The sequence below is a fragment of the Rhinopithecus roxellana genome, chromosome 20 (genome assembly GCF_007565055.1).
Source record: "Rhinopithecus roxellana isolate Shanxi Qingling chromosome 20, ASM756505v1, whole genome shotgun sequence".
NCBI lineage: Eukaryota > Metazoa > Chordata > Mammalia > Primates > Cercopithecidae > Rhinopithecus > Rhinopithecus roxellana.
The window spans coordinates 38075219-38093853 of record NC_044568.1 but is presented as its reverse complement, the minus strand read 5'-3'; positions in this window follow the sequence as shown (position 1 = coordinate 38093853).

Genomic DNA, 18635 nt, shown 5'->3' with positions numbered 1-18635 from the left:
GGTGGTACATTTTGTATGTGTCTGTTGTGTCCATTTGGTCTATAATTTTGTTCAGGTTCACTGTTTCCTTATTGATGTTATGTCTGGATATTCTATCCATTATTGACAGTGGAAATTGATGACTCCTATTATTTTTGTATTGCTGTCTATTTCTTCCTTAAGTTCTATAAATTTTTACTGTATTTTTAGATATTCTGATGTTGGGTGCATGCCTGTGTGTGTATAATTGTTATATCATCCTGAACAATTGACTCTTTTATCCTTATATAATGACCTACTTTGTCTTTTTGGACAGTGTTTTTCAAAGTCTACTTTCTCATGTAAGTATAGTCACCTCTGCTCTCTTTTGGTTACAATTTGCACAGAATATATTTTTCCATCCATTCACTTTCAGTCTATATGTGCTCTTAAATCTGAAGTGAGTTTCCTTCACAAAGTTTAAAATTGAATCTTTCTTTTTCTTTTTTTAAAATCCATTCAGCATTCAGCCACTCTGGTCTTTTGACTGGGCTGTCTAATGTATTTACGTTTAAAATAATGATCAGAAAGGATTAACATTTGTAACTTGTTTTCTATGTGTCTTGTAGTTTTTCTCTGCCTCTTTTTCTCTCTTACTGCCTTCCTCTGTGATTCGCTGGGTTTCTTTTTGTTTGTAGTGGTGTGCTTCGATGACTTTCACTTTTTCTTTTGTATGTCTTCTATAGAATTTTCCTTACGATTATTATGAGGTTTACATAAAACATCTTAGAGTTATGAGAGTTTATTTTAAGCTGATAATAATTTAATTTCAGTCAAATACAAAAATTCTACACTTTTACTTTCCCTCACACACATAGTTAATGTTATTGGTGTCACAATTTACATCCTTTTATATTGTGTATCAATTAACATATTTGGCATATATAATTTTTAATACTGTTTTCATTTACGTTTATACTAGACTTATAAATGATTTACACACACCATTACAGTATTGCTGTATTCTGTGGTTTTACTTTTACCAGTGAGTTTTATACTTTTACTTCCTTTTTATTGCTGTTTAGTAGTCTTTCATTTCAACATGAAAAATTTTTGTCAGGTATATCTAGTAGTGGTAAAATCTCTCAGCTTTTAGTTTTCTGGCTATGCCTTTATCTCTTCTTCATTTTTGAAGGAAAATTTTAGCAGGTATTATATTCTTGGGTATTAGTTTTTACTTATTTGCTCTGTTTTGCTTGATTATTCTCTCCGCACTTTGAATATATATCCAATTTTCTTCTAGCCTGCAGAATCACTACTGAGAAATCCACTGATTATCTTTTGGTGACTCCCTTGTATGTAGCAAGTAGCTTTTCTCTTGCAAATTACAAAAGTCTCTTGGCCTTTGATTTGACAATTTGACTATAATGTCTTTTAGTGTAAACTTCTTTAGGTTCATTATCTTTGGGTTTATTGGGCTTCCATAAATTTAAATGTCCATTTCTCTTCTCAGATTTGGGGTGATTTCACTCACAATTTCTTTAATTAAAAGTTCTTTCCCTTTTTGCCTCTCTTCTCTTTCTGACATCAATATTACCTATATTGACTTGCTTGATAGTGCCTTGTAAGTCCCTGAGGCTTTCTTTACTCTGTTTCATTATTATTTTTTCTTTTTTCCCTTTCCACGAGAGAATGTCAAATGACTTGGCTAGTCTTTTATTATAATTTATCAATTCTGCTATTGAACCTCCCTATTAACTTTTTAGTTCAGTTAACAAACATTGTATTTTAAAATGATTTTTAATAAGTATTTAATGATGTTATACTTATATTTAATAAGTATTTAATGATGTTAAGTATTACTTACTGGGTACTATGGTCACTACCGGGGTGACGAGATCAACTGTTCCCCAAGCCTCAGCATTATGCATATGCAGCATATGCAGTATACACATGTAACAAACCTGCACGTGCATCCCGTGGATCTAAAATAAAGTTGAAATTAAAAGAATGAATATAAACTATTAACCTACCTTATGTTGGATTTGGATTTATTGAGTACTGCAAAATTCAGTGTAATAAGGATGTCATATAATTTCTTAAATAGTCCCCTCAAGTACATAAAAGACACAGAAAAGAAATGAGAGTATTGTTCTTTCATTCTCCTTTCTCAAAGAAGCAATATGTCGTGCCCTTATCTGGCCCTACAAGTATATCTTTCTATGACTCTTCCTTCTCCCTTTAATTGCACATCCATACAAAAACCTGCAAGTGCAAAAAGAAAAAAAAAAAAACCTCATACTTTGTGACTTTAACATATTGTTTAATGCCTTATAAAAAAGTAATCAAAGTAAGTCCATAATTATAAGCATAAAGAAGGCCATTATCACTCAAGGGGTCCCTCAGTTCATACAATTAAAATGACAAGACGTATCATATCAAATGAGGCCTAAGATTTAAATAAATATTGAATTAACAACCAAATTAAACCCAGCATTCAAAGAGCCAGAGTTCTATCACATGTAAAATATTAATGTAAACATTTGATATTTAATTTTACTGATTGACCCTCACCTTCTTGTAATAAACACAAATATATTTAAAGAAGAAAATGTTTATGTAATATTTTGCTTTGTAACTGAGGTTAATTTCTTCTGGCTCTGTAACTTTCAAGAGAAAATGAGCATCCAAGTTTTCAGACGTGGCTGGGTATGGTGACTCACACCTGTAATCCCAGCGCTTTGGGAGGCCTAGGTGAGAGGATTACTTGGGGTCAGGAGTTTGAGACCAGCCTGGCCAACATAGCAAAACCTCGTTTCTACCAAAAGACAAAAATTAGATGGGTGTGGTGGCGTGCCCGGTTATCTCAACTACTCAGGAGGCTGAGGCAGGAGAATCACTTGAACCCAGGAGGCAGAGGTTGTAGTCAGAGGAGACTGCACCACTGCACTCCAACCCAGGTGACAGAGTGAGACTCCATCTCAACAAACAAAACAAATTTTCAGTTAGACCAGATCAAAAGTAGGGCTACTTCATGTGTAGTGAAAATGAAAGGCAAAATCTTGGGAGGAAAGTTAGTTGTACAATTTTAAGAAAACAGCAGAGTTTAAGCAATATTTAAAAACATAATTTTTTAAATGTCATTTTTTTTTCTTTTAGGCGGAGTGTATGTTTTAAAGTTTTGCCAAATCTTATCTTTTGTACATTTGATGGTTCCAGTTATATGCAACTGTGACCTGTGCTATCTGTATTTCTTCAGGAAATTTAAATGTCATTTTATCAGAGTATATTGTCATGAGAAATAAAAAGAAAATGATAACAACATAAAAGTGCCAATTTATTTAGTTTTTTTTTAAAATGGGTTGCCATTATATACATAATGGAAAGGAATAACACATTTTATTTGCAAGAAACAAGAAACCTGGACAATACTGGTGGTCATTATGTTAAGTGAAATAAGCCAAGTAGAGAAAAACAAATATCACATGATCTCACTCATATGTGGGAGCTAAAATGTTGATCTCATAAAGGCAGAGAGAAGAATTTTAGATACTAGAGGCCAGGGGTGAGGTGAGTGGGTGGAGGCAGAATAAAGAGTTGTAGGAAAATGAGTACAAACATACAGTCAGATAAAAGGTGTAAGCTTTACTGTTCGATAGCAGAGCAGGTGACTATCGTCTCCGACAACGTATTGTATATTTCAAAGTAGCTAGAAGCGAGAACTTGAACTATTCCCAACACATAGAAATGATGAATACTCGACATAATACATACTTAGGTAATCTGGCCTGATCATTATAAATTCTATGCATGTAACCAAATAGCACATGTACCTTATAAATATGTAAAATATATATTAATAAAAACATAAACAATTAAAAAACATAAATACTAAAATAGACTTTTTTTCCAAATCATTCCTCTATTCTCCTTTTATTCTTCTCATGTTCTCCACTCCTGCTGTGGTTTTAATGTGTGCCCTTCAAAATTCAGCTGATGTTAATGTGATACTCTTCAGAGATATGGCCTTTAAGAAGCTTCTCTCTCACGAATGGCATTAAAGCTCTTATAAGAAAGGCTTCATGCAGCATTCAGCTTCTTTGCCCTTTCATCTTTCTCCATGTGAAGACACAGTGTTGCTTCCCTCCAGAAAATGCAGCAACCAGGCACCATCTTGATAGCAGAGAGCAGCCCTCACCAGACAACCAAACCAGCTGCTGCCTGGATCTTTGGACTTGCCAACCTCCAGAAATTTGAGATAATAAATTTAAATTTAAATTCTGTTATGGCAGCACAACATGGATTAGGACAACTTTAGTTATAAGTACTGTTTGCTTTTGTTAAATTTAATTTCATTTAATGCAAATTAAAAACAAACACATACAAATGTAAACAATAATTAATATGATTTCTTCTCCACTGCTAAAACTGACCTGTTTGAGAGAAAATAACTTAATTTCTCATTGTTCTAGCATATAACCAATTTCATGTGTATGTTTTTTCCAGTGCTGACTAAATTAAATTAAAAACATTTGAAATTATTCTCTTTAGATAGTGCTTAATATGTTTCTATTTTTTCTAATGTTTATAAATGTAAACCACAAGGTAGCTGTGAATATATATTTTCACTCTGTCCTTCACTGTGCTATAAAATTCAAATTTAAACAATTATTTCACACTCACTCTGCATCTCTAAATTTTAGGAGCTTTTGTTTTAGTGTGAACTATAGGGATGACTCAATTTTATTTTTCAGATTAAGAATGTGAGGCCTAGAAAAGTATTACAACTTTCTAAAGGACATAAATTTTATTACCAAAGCTAGTTAATAATTTTTCATTTTTCTCATATCTCCCAGACTAATTAATGTCATATTTTAATTATAATTTTTGCTTCGTAACTGTGTCAACTGGTTAGTAAAATGATTCTTATTTGTATTTATTTAATTTTTTGAGACGGAGTGTCACTCTGTCCTCAGGCTAGAGTGCAGTGGTGCGACCTCGGTTCACTGCAACCTCCCCCTCCCAGGTTCAAGCGATTCTCCTGACTCAGTCTCCTGAGTAGTTGGGACTACAGGTGCATGCCACCACACCCAGCTAATTTTTGTGTTTTTAGTAGAGAGGGGGTTTCACCATGTTGGTCAGGATGGTCTTGATCTCTTGACCTCGTGATCCACCCACCTCGGCTTCCCAAAGTGCTGGGATTATAGGCATGATCCACGGCGCCTCATCATGATTCTTATTTTTAAATGATTAAGATTACTTAGCTGGCTTGTTATAGTATTCTGGTTGTTTGTGTTGTGGTATAATAAGATTAATTAGTGTTCTGTTAGTAAAAGAAACAAAATTTTTATGAAAGATGAATTTAGTTGTAAAGAGCATCACATTTTAAGCTTAAATCTCAATGAGTCATGAGATTATTGTTAATTTTATGGTTCATTTTTAAAGTTTCTTTTTTCCACATAAATTCTGAGATTTAGTGTTAATGACTAATATAATCATGGCTCAGTGTGTTTGTTACTTTTCTGTAAATGTTCATTGATACAATCTGCTGATTTTAAATATCTACATTGCATTATTTTTTAACCTATAACAAATGGCAGGCATTTTAAGATATCCCACTACATAAACCACATTGTACTACTTCAGCCACCTGCCATCCCTTATGTGAAACCAAAAGGTATCTTTTATACAATTACTTTTCACAGCATGTCAAGCTAAAAACTTATTAGTGTGGATGGATTTTTGAATGTCTAATTCAGATGCTGATAAAGTGAAGGAAAGGGAAGAAAGAACACTCTTAATATAGAGTAGTTTTATGTTTTGCTTTTCTTTGAGACTGGAATACAGGGTTTGTTTGAATATACAATTCCTAAAGTGAGTGTGTTTTGATTTTTACCTGGTAAGAATTATTATAAGTTATCTTCGGTATTATTTTTGTATATCCCCATATTTTTATAAGTGAAGAGCAAGTTATTTAAAATAACTTTTAAGTTGATATACTCATATCGTATCCAGTTTTCCTTTGATGTATGGTTAAGTTTTAGTTTAAGTGAAATTCATCACATACATAATGGAGTTTGTTTATTAAATGCACAGTTGTTTTATTTCTTCTTACGAAACTCAAAATACTAGATGTTCAATCATTATGAAATATACCATTTATAATAAGAAGTCATATTTTGGGAATATAGCAAAGATATGTAACCCATTATGATCTCATAATTTACCTGGAGATTCCTAGTAGCAAAAGAGGAAAGAGAAATGCATTTGTATAAAGAGATCTTGTTATCAGTGAGAAGGAAACGTACCATTAATTTAGGTTAAGCATTTTTTTCTTGACTAAATTTATCCCATATGAGTTCAATTAAAACCTTATTTTTGTGGACCATTTGATAAAAATTCTTCCGAAAGGTAATATATTGTTGGTTTCATACTGAATAAGTGCCGTAGTTTCTGTTGAGTTTAAATTTTTATATAGATACAGAGGCAGATGTCTGTCTACCTACATACATAGATACACAATTAGAACAACTTTTAACTTTTAAAATAAATATTGTATGCTACAAATAAATTACTTTGGAAAACTACAGATCATTTAGTTGACCCCTATACACACTGGATTTCACTGCATATACTTATTTTCAAGGTAAGTTTTAATGGTTTAGAATTCTTAGAGCTCCTTTTATGTGTAGTTCATGTCTTCAACCTTTACATATTCCTGCTTTTAAGAAATAAAGTCAACATAAACTGTAATCTTTTCTGAGCTGTCTTATTCTGGTATAAAGTTTTAAATGAGAATAACTCAACATAAAATTATGTGCAAAGAGCTGGTACCAGTCTAAAATTTTATATATATGCATATACACACATACATGCATATATACACACACACACATACACACACACATATCTCACATGCACACACGTATACATATATATACACAGTGATAACCAGGAGTTTTATATTTTTTTAATTCAGCTGAAATAAAGTATTTAGAAGGCCATTAATTATGCCAAAATAAAATGTAAGACAATACATATGTATAAAGAGACAAATAATCAAAACGTTTTTTAAAAAGAAGCCGAGAGAAATAATGAAAAATAGTGATTTTAAGTTGCTAGAAAAAAACAAAGGGGCAGTCTTTGAAAGCCTTGATTATTTTCCCTAAGAACAAGAGTTTTTCAAAAGCCACGGATCAAATAATGTCCATGTTCACTATCATGAAACCATTTTCTATGATTTTTCGAAAAGAAGAAAAAATTTGAAAATTCTTACCAAATAAAATTGAAATCCATGATGAAATTTATGAAGATATTTTAGTAGAAATGTCCAACTGGAGAGATATTTGAAAATCACAAGAATGAACTCTGTAAAAGAAAAAGTCATTGATAGTATTGCAATTTTTGTGGTTTACTATAAAGTGGAAAGTGTTCTTGATGAATTAACATAGCTTAACAAATTTAACTTATCTATTAAACAGAAATTTTAAAAGGATAATTTTGGAATGCCAGGTGTGGTGGCTCATATCTGTAATCCAGCACTTTGGGAGGCAGAAGCAGGTGGATTGTTTGAGCCCAGGAGTTTAACAACAGTCTGGGCAACATGGTGAAACCCCATCTTCCTAAAAAAAAAATAATAATAATATTACAAAAATTAGCCAGGCATGGTGGTTCATCACTGTAGTCCCAGCTACTCGGAAGGTTGAGGTGGGAGGATCACTTGAGCCCTGGAGATTGAGGTTACAGTGAGCCAGGATCACGCCATGCACTCCAGCCTAGGCTGCCTCAAAAAAAAAAAAAAAAAAAAAAAAAAGATAAATTTGCAAAAATTAACACTAGAAAATAAGAAAAGTAGTATTATTTATTTCTGCAATAGACATCTATGCATATTTGCATACCTTGTTTAGAAAATGTTAATGTAATTAAAGAGCATTAATGCGTGGCTCTTCTTTCTTGTGCTGTAATACTCATTTCTACATTTTACTTATTTTACATGTGTTTTATTTATGTATTCTATCTGGCAATTATTATTTATTTTATTTCAGAAATACGTGTGCAAATAACTTTGTCATATAAAAGAAGGAGTGATTATAAGGGATCTCCTCCAGGTGTGAAATATTCTAAGAGTCCCACTACATTTTAAAATAATTGCATAGCTTTTCAAACACACTCACGTGCAGGCAGGATCCACATAACAGTATGACTGAGTCCCTGATCCTTTAATGATCTTGGACTCTATAATATCATGGCACAATATCAGTTCTTGTTTCCACTCTGGTCCTAGTTTGCATGACACTTTCACATTGACTGAATATGTCATGTCATCTTGGGAAAAATCGTATTTGTCTGAAAATGAATGACAATATTTTCAGCCATAGACCAAGTGAAAGGATTCTATTGGTCTTATCCACATGAAGGAAAGACAGAAAATTACATTTGGGTCAAGTAAAGAGAAACAAGAATAGTGACTCAGAAAAAGTTTACTGCAAAAAGTGCACGTGTGAAAATGTAAGGGAGCAAGGAAAAATTGACAAGGAACCGTAGGAATACAAGCAGCTTTTGCACTCTTTGACTTCTTTTAGTAAACTATATGATTCATGAGAACAGAGATTATGCCTGTCTTTTTCCCCATTTAATCTTTGGTGAATGTTCTATTGCTTGTCTCTATGTATTCAACATACAAACTTCTCTAGTGATCTACTCCTCCCCATATTCTAAACAAGTCTGGTCAGGTGTCCTGTTCACCCTGCTCCCACAGCCTCAGCATCTGGGGAGTGCACACATGCACTAAGGCAAGTTGGCTAGAGTCTCACGCATGAGGACCACACCACTGACATTCGTTTTAGGATGTTGCATCCCCCAAAAGTCTCTCCTACTTAATTTTCTAGCTCCTATCCTTTCTGGTACTGTTATTTTAATCTGTGAAGTGTTCATAATGTTTCAGATCATTTTTCCTTTTTTAAAATAAATGTTGCAATGTTGATTTCTATTGCTTATAAATTGAAGACTGTGGTTATTATACACATCAACTAGCCCAGTGCCTGAAACATAGGATGTACTCACTAAATATTTTCTGGATGAATGAATGAATGAATGGATGTCTCAGTTAGAACTTCTATAACAAAAACATCATACCTACGTGACTTAAAGAAAGAAACGTATTTCTCAAAACTCTGAAGTCTGAGAAGTTTACAGTCAAGGTGCACATCAGTTTGGTTTCTGGTGAGGACCTTTAGAAAAAGATCCGGCCACTGCACTCCAGTCCGGGCGACAGAGCGAGACTCCGCCTCAAAAAAAAAAAAAAAAAAAAAAAAAAAAAAAAAAAAAAAAAAAAAGAAAAAGAGAGAGAGAGAGACAGAGAGAGAAAGTTTGTCTTTTTTTTTTTTTTTTATTAAGTAAGGAGATTAATCCCATCATTGTGTCTCCATTCTCCATTCTCTTGACCTCAGCTAAATCTAATAATTCAAAGGTTCCCCCTCCTAATACTGCCTACTGACATCCCATTGAGAGTTGAGTTTCAACATATGAATTTGAGGAAAGCAGAAACATAGAGCCAATAACGATGAATAAACAACGACCTTTATCTTCTCAGTCAGCATACTGTCCTGGGAAAGACTGTGACTGCTAAAATCTCAAACTACTCTGTATCATGTCCAAAGGGAACAGAGTTCCTGGTACAAAAACCAGTAATAAATTTCTGTCTGCATGGACCTAACATGAACAAAATAACATGAAATAATCACTAGATGAATGCTTATAATTAAGATGTAAGAAATACTTTACATAAATGAATTCAGTCTAGAAGCATTATGCACAACTATCCATAATTATTTTCCATATCCAACTCACTAAGAACATTGAGTTTGCTTTGTGCCAAGATATTTCCAGCTACTATTGTGAGCTGCGTAGAAGTCCTGGTGATGTGGAAATATGGTGCTATCTCAGCACCACCTCCTTTTCCAATATGTTGTTTTTTAATTTTCAGGGAACTTGCAGCATTTTGTACCTGGAAATATGACAGCAGCATAAGAGGCCACATTGTATATCCCTTATGTTCTTTAAGAGGCTAGTTCTATCCAAATTACTCTCGACTTGATTATTAGCAGTATTGCTGAGGTGAAATAAATATCACTTCCCTTATAAATGAATGCTCCTCCAATAAAAGCATGTTTTAATATGCTTAATAGTCAATGAAAATATCTGAAGAATTTTTATTTCATGGCTCTTTTGAGAAAATATATTTAAAATTCGCATCATATTGTGTTTCTTCAAGTAATGACCCCATTTTGACATCACAGCAATGTATCTGTGAAGAATATACGTATTCACTGTTCAGTGACTGTGTGACAAAAAACGTAAATACGAGCTTATCTAAATGCAGCAATTAGCATAAATATGGTTCAGTAGTATGCACTGGGGGAAAAATAAACATATAAAGAAATAAATTTACATTGATTGACTCAGAGATACCTCTTGTAATGTGATAACAATTTAAAAGCATTTCCTGTCTAATTCAAAGTCTCAGAATGCGGTTGGGGGAATTCAATTAATGTAATATACGTGGCATTTTAGTTTCATTTCAAAGTGGCAGTATATATTATCAAACTGCCACTAAAACAATCAGCATCATATTTTTATAATGTTCTTTGGTAGTACATTCTGAAAAGGTTTAATATTACTGAATCTTTAGCCATTAAATTCCTGTTCCCAAATTATGGCTTGGAAAAAGGAAAAAAAATAAAATTAAATAAAAAATAAAAGCTAGTGCAAATTCATGCAGATTAGCGAAATTTTGTGCTTTTTTGCAAGTCAAGAAACCCAAGAGATGATAAGCAAATATTTACCTCTGTTGAATATAATGTGAGCCAAAGATTAGGTTCTGACAAAGATTAGAGACAAAGAAGCATTTTGCAGACAATTTGCATGCATTCATTCCATCTGCAAATTTGGTGGCTGGAAATGAAACAAGTGGACATTAACAAGACTTGATTATATATTTTATCTGGAATGGGCAAAGTCCTGACAATGTGTCTTATCTTTGACTAAAGAACATTATCTCTAGAAGTATTACAGCAATTCTCCTCTTCCTCTCCCCTTTCTTCCTACCTTTCTTCATTTTCTGTCTATTTCTTCTTTCTTCCCTCTTGCAACTCTTCACCCCGCCCTACCCCACCCCATGAGAATTTGTGTTAGAGAATAGAGTAGGCTACTCTGGAATACGTTCACTATGACGTCTCAGTAGGTTAACTGAGTAGTTTGTTGTTGTTGTTGTTGTTGTTGTTGGTTTGTTTGTTTTGGAGTTTTGATTTGCTTTCCTTGCTTTTTTTTACATGACTGATGCAAGTTGTCTGAGGCTTTACTCAGTCCTTGGATTTTTACTTATACCAAAAGAGGTACCACCATCACGAACTTTGCTAATTCTTACAGAAAGGCCAGAACAGCAGGGAGCGCAGAGCATCAGCTCTTAAATGCCAGGAAAATTTAGAAACAACACACATCACCTCCACTTATATAATGTTGTCCACTGTTACAATCTTACTAAGCATTTTATGTGCCTGACGGTATGAAGTTTCTAACGTCAGTCCCATTTGGCTATTTTATGTTGTATTTTGTTACATTTTAATTAAATTTCAATTATATTGCATAGACACTGGAAAGAGTGATGCATGATACCAGATTTTTCGATTTGAGACTGTTTTATGTCCTTGTACATGGTCAGAACTTGTAACAATTTTAAGTGCTTAAAATCCACGTGCAGGCCGGGCGCGGTGGCTCAAGCCTGTAATCCCAGCACTTTGGGAGGCTGAGACGGGCGGATCACGAGGTCAGGAGATCGAGATCATCCTGGCTAACACTGTGAAACCCCGTCTCTACTAAAAAATACAAAAAACTAACCGGGCTAGGTGGCGGGCTCCTGTAGTCCCAGCTACTTGGGAGGCTGAAGCAGGAGAATGGCGGGAACCCGGGAGGCGGAGCTTGCAGAGAGCTGAGATCCGGCCACTGCACTCCAGCCTGGGCGACAGAGCGAGACTTGTCTCGAAAAAAAAAAATCCACGTGCAGTTTTGAATCATTGGCAAAGAGTTCCATTGAAGTCCTTGAAGATCAGGTTTGATGACTGTTTTGTTTGATTTGTTTTTTACTGAGAAAGGTGAGTTATCATCGTTCACTCTGACTAAAAGTGCCCCATCATCCACCCTGACTGAAAATGAATAATTGTCTTTCACTTTAATGCCAAATAATACTGTTTAGAATGTTGACCACGACCATTATAAAATTAAACATTAACATGCACTACTCTTAAATTCCTTGATGATGGAAGTATTTTCTTAAATTTATAAGTGAGAAAAATTTATAAGTCAGAAAGGTAAATGTGTTGTATAATTTGAAGGTAGGTCCATTTGACTCTAAACCTCTGTACTAACAGTAAATGTAAAGTAATAAATCTGAAAAGATATTTATTAAATGTCTCTGAAACTTCAAACTTAGAATAAAATTAATACTGGATTTTATCTAATAACCCTTTAATATATGTCCCAATTTGAGTATGCATATTTTCCTTAGCCAATTTAACTTCAACATTTATTTCTTTTTAATTCAGTAGTAAATGTGATTAAATTTACCATACTATATGGATTGTCATAAAACATGCAATCTAGCCAAATTAGCATGACAAGGATGAAAAAGAGACCAGTAAATAAAATCAAAATATGCCATAATATTTCATCATGCTCTAAATATGGCATGATGCAAGTGTATTAGCACAAGGATTTAATATTTCAACATCACTGTCATATACTATATTTATTTGTATTTCTTCATTAAATCTAGGACAGAAATAAAATTACATAATCTGAAAGCATTCTAATTATGGAAAAGTAAAGGTTACTATTTACTTTTAAATTAAATTTAATATTAAATTTATTAGTATAAATTCAAATGATTTCTGTATTTTTGGCAACTTGTTAATAGGGAAATAAATTTGCAAAGGGTTATGATTACATAATTTATGAGAATTCAATATTATTTAGGAAATAGATCTTTCCTTATCTACACACAAGCACACACACACATTACATTTTTAATGTTTAAACTTCTGTAATGAAGTGAGGATTTTTTTCTTTAGATGATTTATATCTGGTACGGTTAGATTTCATCAAAATCATTTTGCTCCTAATTTCACATCTTTAAAAATGCATGCTTTGAAACAGTAAAGTCCAAAAATTATGAAATTACTTTTGTTATAAATAAGTAATATGGAAGCCTAGCCAAAATGATCAGGCAGGAGAAAGAAATAAAAGGCACCTAAATAAGAAAAAAAGAAGTAAAACTATCTGTCTTCACTGATGATGTGATTCTACACCTAGAAAACCCTACAGCTTCTGCCAAAAGACTACTAGAACTGATAAATGATTTTAGTAAGGTTTCAGGACACAAAATCATTGTACAAAAATCAATCACATTTCTATACACCAATAATGTCCAGACTGAGAATCTAATCAAGATCAAAATGCCATTTACAATAGACACAAATAGAATAAAATAATTAGAAATACATTTCACCAAAGAGGTGAAAGATCTCTACAAGGAGAAGTACAAAGCACTACTGAAAGAAATCAGAGCTAACACAACTAAGCGGGAAAACATTCTACACTTATGAATTGGAAGAATTAATATCATTGAACTGTCCATACTGCCCAAAGCAATTTACAGGTTCAACACTCTTTCTATTAAACTACCAACATTATTCTTTGTAGAATTAGAAAGAAAAAACTATTGTAAAATTCACATGGAATCCAAAAAGAGCTCAAATAGCCAGAGCAATCTTAAACAGAAAAAAACAAAACTGGAGGTATCACACTACTCAACCTCAAACTATACTATAAGGCTTTAGCGACCAAAACAGCATGGCATTGGTGCAAAACCAGACACTAGACCTGTGGAACAGATTGGGAAACAGAAATAAAGCCACACACTTAAAACCATCTGATCTTCAACAAGGCTGACAAAAACAAACAATGGGAAAATGACCCCCCATTCAACAAAAGGTGCTGAGATAAACGGCTAGTCATATGCAGAAGAATGAAACTGAATGCTTACCTTTTACCATATACAAAAATTAACCTTAAATGAATTAAACATGAATTATGAAACCTCAAATAATAAAAACCCTAAAAGAAAACCTAGGAAATGCCATTCTGGACATCGACCTTGGCAAATAATTTATGACTAAGTCCTCAGAAGCAATTGCAAGAAAAAAAAAAAAAAAAATTGACAAGTGGAACCTAAGAAAACTAAGGATCTTTCTTCTGCCCAGCAAATGAAACTATTAACACAGCCCACAGACAGTATACATAATGGGAGGAAATATTTGCAAACTATGCATCCAACAAAGGTCTAATATCCAGAATCTATAAGGAACTTCAATCAACAAGCAAAAAACCAATAACCCCATTTTTAAAAAAGGGAGAAAGCATGAACAGGCACTTCTCGAAAGAAAACATGCATACAGTCAAAATAAATATTAAAAATTCTCATCATCACTAATCATGAGAGAAATGCAAATAAAAACCACAATGAGATATCATTTCACAACAGGCAGAATGGCTATTACTAAAAACTCAAAAAACAACAGATGCTAGTGAGGTTATGGAGGAAAGGGAAGAGTTATACATTGTAAGTGGAAATGTAAATTAGTTCAGCCACTGTGGAAAGCCATGTGGAGATTTCTGAAATACCTTAAAAAAACACAACTACCATTTGACTCAGCAATCCCACTATTGGGTATATACCCAAAAGAAAATAGATCATTCTACCAAAATGACACATGTACTCGTATATTTATTACAGCACTATTCACAAAAACAAATACATGGAATCAACCAAGATGTCCATCAAAAGGGACTGGGTAAAGAAACTATGGTATGTATATACCATGGAATACACGCAGTCATAAAAAAGAATGAAATCATGCCCTTTGCAGGAGCATGGATCTTGCTGGAGGCCATTATCCTAAGAAAACTAATGCAGGAACAGAAAACCAAATATCTCTTGTTCTCACTTCTAAGCTGGAGCTAAACAATGAATGCACATGAACACAAATATGGGAACAATAAACACTGGGGACTTCTTGAGGAGAAAATGAGGAAGAAGGGTGTACGCTGGGAGACTACCTATAGGGTACTATGCTCACTAGCTTTGTAATGGGATCATACATACACCAAGCATGAGTGACACACAACTTACCCATATAGAAAACCTGTGTTTGTGCCCCCTGAACGTAATATAAAAGTAGAAAAAGAAATACACAAGGGGAAAAAAAAGAATTCTTAATTTTGTTGATCCTTTGTATTTTTGTTTAGTTTTGCTCTGATCTTTATTATTTCTTTCTTAATTTTTTTTTTTTTTTTTTTTTTTTGACAGAGTCTCACTCTGTTGCCCAAGCTGGAGTGCAGTGGTATGATCTCAGCTCACTGCAACCTCCACCTCCCGGGTTCAAGCAATTCTCCTGTCTCAGCCTCCTGAGTAGCTGGGACTACAGTCGCATGCCACTATGCCCTGTTAATTTTTTGTATTTTTATAGAGATGGGTTTTCATGGTGTTAGCTAGGAAGGTCTCAATCTCTGGACCTTGTGATCCACCCACTTCGGTCTCCCAAAGTGCTGGGATTACAGGTGTGAGCCATCGCTCCTGGCCAATTCTTGCTATTTAAGTTCATTAAGGTGCATTAATGTTGTATTCCCAAGGTTTTGGTTTGTTTTATCCCCAATTTCATTTGTTTTCCAATTTTTAAAATATTTAATCTTATATATTTCCTTGATGCAATGGTAATTGAGAAGCATGTTGTTTAATTTTCATGTACTTGTATTGTTTCCAGTGCTCCTCTTGTTAGTGATTTCTAGTTTTATTTTACTTTGCCCTGAGAGATACTTGATATTATTTTAGTTAAAAAATTGCTGAGACTTGTTTTGTGTCCTACCATATAGTCTATCCTGGAGAATGTTCCGTATATGGATCAGAAGAATATATATTCTGTAACTATGGAATATAATGTTCTGTTAATATTTTAGTTTCATTTGTTTTAAAGTACAGTTTAAAAGTTTTGTGTCTTAACGATAAATCTAATGCTAAGAGTGGGATGCTGAAGTCTCCAATATTATTGTATTGGAGTCTATCTCTCCCTTTGCATCTAATTATATTTGCTGTATATATCTGGTTGCTCTGGTGTTGTGTGCACTGTGTGCACATATGTTTAGAACTGTTATATCCTCTTGTTGAACTGATCCCTTTATCATTACATGATAGCCTTCTTTGCCTTTTTAAAACTGTTTTGTATTTTAAAAGATATAAACTTTTGTATTTATAATCTTTATTGCCCCTAAGGGTTTGAGGGTGGCACAAGTTGGGTATAGTTGAATGGTTTTATTTCAGGGTGTTTTCAGAGGGCCTAGACTCAACTTTGTACTTATTGGCTGTATGCTCTAATCCTAGGTGTCTGGGAATGGGTCCTTAAGTTTGTCCTCTGGTCTCCTGAAGTTGAGCTCTGGCTGGAGGGACTGAGGACCTCCAAGACCACTGGCAATAGCATTCCATAGTCAATGATGGGGATGAGGGGGAACCATGGGTATAAGTGCTCTGGTGGGAGTGGCAGGGGCATAATGGGCAAATATGTTTCAGAGGGAAGCTGCCAATAAAAGTGCTCCAGTGGGACAATGGAGGCCTCAGGTGAAAGCACCATGGCAGTAGCTGCTCGCAAAAGTTCTTTGGCAGCATAACTGAGGCTTCACTGTGTGCAGGCATGACCAGGTTGGGACTCTGGGGGGCACTGGTGGCCATCGGGGGGTGCAGATTAGAGTCAGTACCACAGGAAAGACAGCCTTGCTCTCCCTGGGTCTGACAGACTACAAGGGTCAGAGCTACCCATTCCTTAGGAACCATTCAGGGCCATGAATGTGTCCCAACACTCAGCAAACTCAGTTTCCTCTCCCTTTAGTAGTCCTGGCATCTGGATTGTCTCTCTATCTTCCCTCAATGTGTTCTCTTGGATGACATTGTTCAGAGTATGCTGGTAATATTCCATATACTCAATATTCCAGTGTGTCTCATTATGAGTTCCTGGCTGCCTCTAGTCAATCACCTTGTTTCCTGGTGGTTTTTTGAAAGGAGAAACAAAATCAATTTATCACTAGACAAACTAATCAAAAATAAAAAGGAGAATGCCACAAAAAATAAAATGAGAAACAAAAAAGGAGACATCACAACAGATACCACAGAAATGCAAAAGATCATTAGAGACTATTATGAACAACTATACAGTAGCAAATTGGAAAACCTGGAGAAAAATAACTGGACACATGCAGCCTACCAAAGTGAATCAGAAAGAAATATAAAATCTGAACTAACTAATAATGAATAATGATATTGTATAAGTAATAAAAAGTCTCCCATCCAAGAAAAGTTTAGGACTGAATGGTTTACTACTAATCCTAGCCAACTTACAGAGAAACTAATACTAATTCTCCTCAAAATATTCCAAACAACTGAATAGGAAGAAAGTCTCCATACCTAATTTTACAAACCAGCGTTATTCTGATACCAAAACCAGACAAGGATACAACCAAAAAAGAAAACTATAGCCAATATCCTTGATGAACATAGATACAAAATCTTCAACAAAATATTAGCAAATCAAATCCAACAGCACATGAAATGGCAATAGACCATGATCAATTGGGATGTAGCCCAGGGATGCAAAGATGGTTTGACATATGTGAAAAAAAAATATAATACATAACATTAACATAATGAATAACAAAAACTTTGTGATCATCTGAAAAGACACAGAAAGGGCAACTGATAAAATTTGACATCTCTTTATGAGAAAACTCTCAACAAACTAGGCACATATGGAACATACCTCAACACAATAAAGGATATATGAAACAAACCCACAGCTGACATCATCCTAAATGAAGATGAGCTCAAAGCCTTTCCTCTAAGAACTGGAACAAGAAAATAGTGCTAACTTTGACTTCTGTTCAACAAAATATTGGAAGTCCTAGCCAAAGCAATCAGGAAGAGAGAGAGAAAAAACAAAGGAATCCAGATTGAAAACATGAAACTCAAATTCTCTCTCTTTGCGGGTGACATGAACTTAGATAAAGAAATCTCTAAATTATTTATTAAGAAATTCTTAGATCTGATAAATAAATTCAGTGAAGTTGCAGAATACACAATCAAAAATAACACAATGCATAAAAATAAGTAGCATGTGTAAGTGCCAATAATGACTTTGCTGAGAAAAAAGTCAAGAAGACAATTTCATTTACAGTAGCTACCAAACAAACAAAAGTCAATGACACAAACATAAAACCACCTAGGAATACATTTAACCAAGAAGTTAAAAGACCTCTACAAAGAAAATTACAAAACTCTGATGAAAGAAATTGAAGAGAACACAAAGAAGTGGAAAGACATCTCATGCTCATGAATTGGTAGAATTAATATTGTTAATGTGACCATACAACCTAAAGCAATCTGTAGATTCAATGCAATTCCTATCAAAATGCCAATGTACTTTTTCACAGGCATAGAAAGAAAAATTCTATAATTTGTGTGCAGCAACAACAACAGAAAAGTCCAAATAGTCAAAGCAATATTTATCAAACAGAACAACTAC